Source organism: Chrysemys picta, chromosome 12 (assembly GCF_011386835.1).
Source record: "Chrysemys picta bellii isolate R12L10 chromosome 12, ASM1138683v2, whole genome shotgun sequence".
NCBI classification, from domain to species: Eukaryota; Metazoa; Chordata; order Testudines; family Emydidae; genus Chrysemys; species Chrysemys picta.
The window spans coordinates 50388442-50397402 of NC_088802.1; the positions used below are offsets into that span (position 1 = coordinate 50388442).

The following is an 8961-nucleotide window of genomic DNA, read 5'->3' on the forward strand; positions in this document are numbered from 1 at the left end:
GCTCAAAACAGGACCAATCCCCAGACAGATTTTTGTCCCAGATCCCTAAATGGCCCCAAAGATTGAACTCACAACCCTGGGTTTATCAGGCCAATGCTCAAACCACTGAGCTATCCCTCCCCTGACATTCAAACGTTCACATCTCCCAGAATACACAGCACCATCTGCAATAGAGGGACAGGGCCTTTGTCCACCCTTCCCACCAGACCCAAAGGGACCTGCACAGGATAACAAGCCGTGCCCCCATACCGTTGAATCTTCTATAGCAGCATCCAAGAGGAATTTGCAGGGAACAGCCAGCACTGGATATAGATGAGGGTGCAGGGTGTGAGTTAAGGCCTTCCAGTCCCCTGCATTGGCGGCAGAGGGGCCCAACCCAAGCCCCAGTATCCCTCCCTCCAGATGAGGAGCAGCAGAAGAGCCTTCTGCAGCCTCCTGACAGCATCTTTCATTCAGCTCTGAAACTTGAACATTGAGCATCTTTTTCTTATCTGCTCTATTGCCACTGGCTGTTCCCTCTTCGTCCCACCCCCTATCAGTGCCCCCTTCAGCTTCCCAGCCTTCTACACTGTGCCTTCTACCCCCCTCTCTTTTCCCACGCCCCTTCCCACCATCACCCTCCGTCACGGCAATCCCAACAAGTGCCACCCCAAAGCAAACCAAAACCAAAGAAACCCTAATGTTAAGTTTTCATAACACAAATAAACCCGTTTTTAAAAAGCAAACCCTCGACGGCTAGCACTAGCATGGTGTGTGCCTGTCACCACCCAGACCTTAGCTCTTGGTGCTTGGAAAACACCTAGCACATTTTGGGCACAACCTGAATATAAATATTTCAGAAGAATCTGCCCGTTCCGGGTAACTAATTTCCAGGCACATGGCTGCGGGCAGAGGAGGGGACCCAAGCTGATCAGAAGCTGAACTAGCCCAAACAAATCATTCCAGCCCAGCGAGAAGCGAAGAAAAAACTGTTCCCATCCCTCTGCCGGTCTGTAGGCACACAAGGGCTGATCTCATTCACACACCTGGCAGATGCTTCTGCAAAAGCATGATGAGAACATTTGGCAAGGCTGACGTTTTCTTGCTCCTTTACTGCAGCGCCTGGTATGAACATGCCTTCTTTGGGAATCACACTGAGAAATCTTGTCCCTACCCCTACTCTCTATTTTCCTTGGCTCATCACACTTCCTCTGGCCAGTTAAATCCCACTTGTGCTGATGAATTTCCCTCCTCCTCCGGCCTGCTAAGTGCAAATCATTGATGGAAGGATACTTTCCCATCTTGTGTTTTTCTGTCTGAATGCTCCTCCCAGATCCCAGCACTATAGCTACTAGACAGCATGACCCTCTGTACAAGCACTTCCATGCCATGCAGGTGGATTGCAACATGGTTCACTGCTAGCCAACTGGCATACACAGCATGCTCACCTCCCTTCCCCCTGCTTGCCAAAGGCGTGAAAATCCTGACCTGAGGTCACACTTCTCTCCCCTACAGCAACATATTATTCCATCAGCTGAGTCACAATCTAAACCCTCAGGAGATCAATGCATAACTAGTTCTGGTGAATCCACTATGTAAAACTTCAGGCCAACCCAATATAACAAGAACACAATTTGGCACAAGTACTTTTGCCATCTATGTAACTGGGGGGGAATCACTCATTAAAGAAGATGCTTTTCACACTGAGCTGAAGGCCACTGGGAGAAGAATGTTTAATATTGCACCATTAGCTTTTACTATGGATGTCATCTCCTGCTCTTTCCCTAACTCGCAGGTGTGCAGGGGGAAAGCAAGCTGGTTTTGGCTCTGTTTTGAAACAAATTGTTCTTCCTTTCATCATTGGTGATTACTTCCTAGCACCTGGGTTTTTAACTAATGGCTGTATCAACTCATGAATTCTCGTGTGCTTCTGTGAATGCCACATTGTAGTTCAACCTCCTTTTTGAATGTAACCTTGTGGCTTTGGACATGCATTTTTGCAGCAGGACCTTGACACCGTGGACAGACTGTACCTGGGAAGCTCTGACAAAGCAGTTAAAGGATCAACATTGCACGGACGCGGGGTGACCAGATAGCAAGCATGACAAACAGGGACGGGGGGGTGTAACAGGGTCCTATATAAGACAAACCCCCCAATATTGGGACAGCCCTGGTAATATTGGGACGTCTGGTCACCCTAAACTTATGTCTTCACATCTTATTTATGTGGGTTCTGAAATGATTCTTAGTATTTATTCTATTTCAGTCAATTTTGCGGCAAAAAGTATTACAATGTTCTGTACACGTGTGTAGATAGTAGCCAAATTCTACGATAGGTCAATAAGTTATTTCCCTTCCTTATCTTACATTCCAAAGCTGAAGCTGCAAGTTTCCTGGTATGAACTGTGCCAAATGGGGAATCATTCGGCTCAATGAATATATTCAACAGCTACAATAGAGCTACAAGGAATTGGAGAAATAAACATATAAAAACTTGTCTGACTCCTGGCCATCAAGCTGAACAGCTGCGCATCAAGCGCTGGCGGATAAAGGAAATGGCTCTTAGGGAACCTGCTCGTTCCTTATTCTGCATGTTTAACAATCCCAGAAAGCTCCCAGGGCCAAACCGTGCTCATGCAAATATTCTCACTCAAGTCAATGGAGAGATGTGCATGAGAAAAATGGGTGGGATTTCTTCCTGAGAGCATTTACACTGCTGGTGCAAAGATGCCCTAAAGCAGCTCTAACTGGCTATGGAAGGACCGGCAGTGGTGCCGACCCAGAATATGTCTACATTGAAAAGCATACAGCAGCTGCGCCACTGTAGCGCTTCAGTATAGACACTCACTACAGCAAAGAGACAGGTTCTCCCATCACCGTAGCTAATCCACCTCCCCGAGAGGCTATAGCAGTCTACACTGGGGCTTAGAGGTTGGCTTAGCTACATCCCTCAGGAGCGTGGATTTTTCACACCCCCGAGAGATGTAGCTATGTTGATGTCAGTTTCCAGGGCAGACCAGCCCCCAGTGCAGAGGCTCCTATGCCATGCCCCACTCTTTGTGTAAGGAGCATGGCTGGAAGAAAGGGAATGCAACCAAGGCTCCCTTCTGCCCAGCAGACCCTTCACTACCATATCAGCTCCTTGGGGGAATTGGCAGCGGATTATTATTATTGCTTATTATTTGTATTCTCGTTGTTCCTAGGAGACCCTGTCATGTATTAGGACCACACTGTGCTAGGCACTGCCCAAACGCAGAACAAAAACGACAGTTCCTGCCCCAAAAGATGAAAGTAAGAGCAGTCATTAGTAAAAAGCAACTTTCTCATCCTCTTCCTCAACTACAGTCTGTACCCCTTGCCTGCTGCGAAGGTTATGGGCCTGGAAACTATTCCATTATTCTCCCAACCTAGTTAGAGCACAGTCGATGTAGAAAGTGATTGTAGTGGACTTGATTTCAACCTAAGTCACGGTGCAACAGCATGGAGCAGCCCCACCCAAAAAACAGCAGCACACTAGTTGTTAAAATTAAACCAAATTATGTTCTTTGTAAATTCAAAAGGAAAACATGGACACAAAAGGCACTTCATCCGAAGAGGGCTAATATGTTAATATTCCTTCAGCAGGGCTTTCTTCAGAGAGTCAGATAATTCTCTCCCATTGTTAGTTACCCCTTACAAAGACATATAGTGACTAAAAAAAAAAATTGGCTTTTAACACACGTGCCAAAATTGGGGGTACTGAGTTTCCTCACTGTGCTTTTTGACTGACAGAACCACTAAACCTCTCTCAGCAAGGCACCGGAATGGATGGTTAGCATTAGCGAGGGCAGCAGCATGGCGAACCAGACAAGAGCTCTATGCAAAGCAAATAAGTTCGCCGTTGCTGTTCACTGGAGAACAGTTCGATTGTATTTAGGTTAGAGAAAGGGGTCTCCACTGGATCTGAAAAAAGTGGCTGCAAAAGATGCTAAAAATGTCAACCTTAAGGGGTGGATAGTTTTCAAAATGTTGAACAACTAGTCAGCAGTCCTCTGTATGCAAAATCCCCCCTGCCCTCTCCAGCTAACTGACATGATGGCTAAAATACCAGCTTTTACAGCTCACAATACTTTCTGCGGATTTTAATAACCATTGTTTGCAGAAGAGAAGACAGATTCCATGTCTCAGTTCACTTGTTCATATGGCAACAAATGGTCTAATATTTTTGTTTATACTTCATTTAACAAGCAGGTCAGGTGTTTTCCGTGTTGCCTCACTTGAATTTACATTATCTTCTCCAGCTGCAGGGCATGTTGTCTGTTACCCTCTCATTGTCCTGGGTACCGTAGGTTTTTATATTCACTGCACCTCACTTTTTCATATCAAGACTTCATTACTGCTGTGAATCAGTGTTAGCACTGAGACAAGATAGGTGAGGTTATATCTTTTTTGGACCAACTTCTGTACAAGCTTTGATTGCTAGCATTGCTGGTTCTACAGTGATTAAATGAATCTGGAAGCTTTTTTTTTCTCCCCAGTGGGCAGTGTCTCAGGAAAACAACCCAACACATGCAAACCCTTCCTATATAGACTTGGGAAGCACAGGCTGACTTTATTGAAGTGACAGAACTGAGATTCTAAAGTCAAGGGGCCAAATCCCCAGCTGGCGTAGATTGTTGTAGCTCCATTGACTTCAGTGAAGCGCAACAATTTACCCAAGTTCAAGTTGAGAATCTGGCTCAAAGTTCTTAGTCAAGGAAACCCAGCATCAATTGCAAATTGCTTTGTTAGCAGAGTTCGCCAAATCAATCACTTGACCAACTCCTATTTTCTTGTAATGACTTTACAAGTTTAACAAGTTGAAGCCAATAAGACTGGGATATAGAAAATGAAAGTACAAACGAATGTCCTTACTGACAGAGAAAGAACGAGAAAAACAAAAGCAGAGCGCTAATAAACTCGTTAACAGATTTAAAATTTAGTGGGGGAGTTTATTAACCGGCACATTCCAATAACTGATCCGCCAACGCAAGTTGAACAAGTGAGGGAAGAGTTGTATAGTGCCAGGGATTTAACACTTCCCTTATCCTGCAGGAAGGAGCACACTTTTCTTTTTAAGCAGAAACTCAGTGTTATTCAATGGCATTCATCCTGCAGGACCCATGAAATTCTACAGCCACAGGTTAAAGCTCCTAACCAATCTAAATCACAAATGATCTCTCTTTTGGGACTAATCCTGCAGTCAAATTCTTACTGAAGACTGTAACTGTTTAGTGTGATAAAAGACTGCACGATCCGGGCGCTGGAACATCTTTTTGATAGTGTTAAAACTAAAGGGAAAAAAGAAGTTACCGAGAAGTAATTATAGCTGGACGGGAAAAACAACAACATAAAAACAAGAGAGCACGGCCTCAGAACCTGTTATTTCATCACAAATCACCTCTTCTTTAACTAGGACCCAGCAACTCCGATGATTGGAAGGCACTTCAGTATTCTGACCTTATCTAGACTAGGTTAAAAGGTACACCTCTACCCCGATATAACACGAATTTGGATATAATGCGGTAAAGCAGCACTCTGGCGGGGTGGGGGCTGCGCGCTCCGGTGGATCAAAGCAAGTTCAATATAACGCGGTTTCACCTATAACGCGGTAAGATTTTTTGGCTCCCGTTATATCGGGGTAGAGGTGTATGTTGTTAGAATGCAGTAGCTAACGCATTCTGACACATTTGACAATTCAGTATAGATAAGACCCCACACTGCTGGTCACGCAAGTTAAACTGGTTGAGATAAAGTGTGGGGGAGAGCCTAACCTTTAACTTAATCATGTAGCATGTGTTAAAGTCTACACTGCCTTGTTGGCACAGGACTTTTCAAACATGGTCTTGTCCACACACAAAAATCGTACCACTTTAACTATAATGGCATAGCTAAAGTGGTACAACCCCTTAGTGCAGATGCAATTATATCAGAACAAAAGTGTGGATACTGGTGATTATTCCTCATATGGGAAGGGGATAAACATACCATTGTCCACATGAGGGGTTGTATCGGTATGAGAAAAAAAAAATCACACACAGTTATACCAATACAAACACTGTGCATAGACCAGTTAGAACAAGCTACACCTCCTGTCTTTATACTTTAGGCCTGCTGAAAAGTATCAGCTAATGAGATAAGACTTCAATAGCCTTTATCCAATCATCACACCCCTTTCTCTCAGCATCACACACAGAATTTCTTCAAAATGAATTAATTCTCTATATCATTTTTTCACCGAAAACATTAGGAAATAAACAATTAGGTCATGTAAGGGTTTGACTCTCATGGGCAGGTATAGGAGGCCCTAGGCTCACTTAAGATCAGCTTTGATATGCAGACCAACACTGCACCTCCTGGACAGCCCAATAAATTACCTTAGAAGAATGTCTTTAAGCTTTCTGGCTTTTACATCAAAGTAGGCAACATAAATCACATACCATTGTGATTGTCCCTCCCCCCACCTATTCCTCTGACCTTCCTTGTTGTAGCCTGGCCCTATTCGATGCAGTATTTTATAGCTGGGTATTTTAAATATGAGCTCATGTCTGAGAATGAGAAGAAATGGCAATGCGTTTAGCAGTTACTAGACAAGGGTTGGCCAACCAGTGGCTAACATGGCAATTAGCATCTCATCTGCATGAGTAAAAAGAACAGGCGTACTTGTGGCACCTTAGAGACTAACAAAGAGTAGTTAACGTCTATCAAAGCCACAGAAGAAACCTACTCTCAAATGAGTGTTTTCCTGTAGGGACCCTGTACTCTCTTGATATGTTCCAGCCGCCTGTGTTCTATAACGCTGCATTTGTTACCATCACACTGAAGCTGCCTGTTGTTGCTTGGTGCTGCTGCTGTTGTCTTGCCCACGGTGTTATATTTATACTGCTTCTTACAGCTTTTAACACCCTTCCTCCCCCCATCGCTCTGTCCCTGATTCTGTGTCACAGGGTAACACCTTCCCACTCATCAAACTGGCAGGGCTGAAATAGAGGGGGACAAAAGTGTTCCACCTGTTATAACACAGTGATTCAGAGTTATTCCCGGGTGGATTTGGTTTTCACGGTTAGCTATGGTTCAAATGAAGTCTTATATCACATGGGCACATGGGGGGAGGGGGCAAAAAGGTGGCCTGCTACTACACCTCTGCCTACTGGAGTAGTAGATACTGCAGGTTTTGCCCCAACCTCCTTCATCTGCCCCAGTTTTCCATGCCACCACAATCTGTATTTCTAACCCCCCAGCTGTCAACTCCCCTTGCCTGATTCCCCTTGCTCTATGGGAACTGGGCAAAGGGCAGAGAAAGGGAAGTGGCTTTAGTGAGGCTTCCCCCAGGGCTCATGTTTCTCATCAGTCCATTAAGAGTTTGCGCTTTCTCAGAAAGAGGAGGAAAGGAAAAAGCACATTGTGCAGGTGGAGCAGAATCCACTTTCAGTCTGGACTCTGCTCACCCCACAGAGCAAAGAGACGCTGCCCGGGATCATCAAGCCAAAGGAAATATTTCGAACACCAAGTCCCAGAATAATTGAACCTCAAGGATGGACTCAAAGTTCCCTCTTTGTTAGTGATAAAGTGCCATGCTCCGCAATGCTGAGATCAAGGCGGTGAGGTCTCTCCTCTCCTCATTCTCTAGCTCCCCTGTGCAGACGAGCAGAGGGGATGTGTGAAGTATTTTCTTCCCAGGGTAGACCAGGAAGCTCTCCCTTCAGACCCCAAAGCACAGCTCCCAAGTGCTCATCTCCAAATACCATGAGGCAGAGGGTTCCTATGCTTGCATGGATCGGGTGTGTGCATTTCAAACATCCCTCCTGCCGAAACCCTCTGCCTCCAGACAATGAGATGTGTGTGCACACGGGCGTTTGCACAACGGCCCTTTCTCCATCCCCTGCACGCGCAAACACACCCACCCACACGCACAGAGCCAACCCTCCTCCCCCCCCTCCGCGATTAAGAGAATGAAAAGCGGGTCTTACCTTTGGACTGCAGCAGGCGACCCCCACGAGTCTCTCCCCCCCCCCCGCCTTGTGATCTGAGTCTCCGGGCGCCGTTCAGCTCCCAGGCGCTGCAAAGGGGCGCGCACGGGAGAAGGATGCGCAGGGCCGGGGTGGGCTGGGAGCGGATCGGCCACTGGAAAGGGGAGGCGTGTGTGAGCTCTCTGCAGCTCCAGCGCTGGGTTTTATCCTCCTTCCTCCGGCGTGGGGGGCGCCGCCGCTGCAGGGGAGGGAGAGCCCCGGCGAGGCTTGGAAGGGAGGAGAGAGGAATCACATGGTGTTAAGGGCATAGACTTGCGGGAGGAGGGGGAGCAATCCCTGACCCCCACTGGTCATCCTCCCCCAGCCCCCTCCGCTGTGGCCAGCATCTGACAACTCACCAAGATCAACTGGCTGCAGAAAAGTCGCGGAGGGGGCATTTTTGGAGGCTGCACGGATCCATACAGCCCTTCCCTGGCTGGTGAGCTGGGTGCTTGGTTTGGCCCTTCCCTCTGCTCCCCTGAACCCACAGCGCAGAGCAGGGGACACAGATGGGGACGTTATCCCTTCTACAGCTCCCAAGGGAATTTAGGTGCCGAACTCCCGTGGGCTCCTTGGAAACCCCATCCTGTACACGCTAGCTCCTTCCATCCCGAAAGATTTCCCCAACTATCCATACAGGGACCACTTCTCACATCACAGATGCAGCCACTTCTGGGGCGGAACCCTGCAGCTGTTGAACCGCTCATGAACACTGTGCAGCAGTTGGTGGCAGGAGATTGCTTAGGGCAGCAAGAGAGTCTCCCTTTGTAACCTGGTTAGTGGGTTTTTTTTACCCTGCAGGTTTCAGAGCTGCAGATATTCAAGATATTGTGTAGAAGGCCAAGTCTACACATAAAAATTAGATCAACTGAGCTGTGTCACTCAGGACTGTGAAAAAGTTTCCACCCCGTGTGATGCAGTTAGGCCAACCTAACCCCCTGCATAGATGCCGCTA

The 8961-nt window shown here is 46.8% G+C and overlaps 1 protein-coding gene across 1 annotated transcript in view; it reads right to left on the reverse strand.

Annotated features, from left to right (window-relative positions):
- The window catches only part of CACNG5 (calcium voltage-gated channel auxiliary subunit gamma 5), a 30875-nt gene extending 22710 nt beyond the window's left edge, over window positions 1–8165 (reverse strand). Inside the window, exon 1 of the mRNA XM_005314381.5 lies at window positions 7968–8165. The gene's annotated coding sequence lies outside the window, so the exon portion shown is untranslated. The remainder of the gene's footprint in view (window positions 1–7967) is intronic.
- Between the last annotated feature and the right edge of the window lie 796 nt (window positions 8166–8961).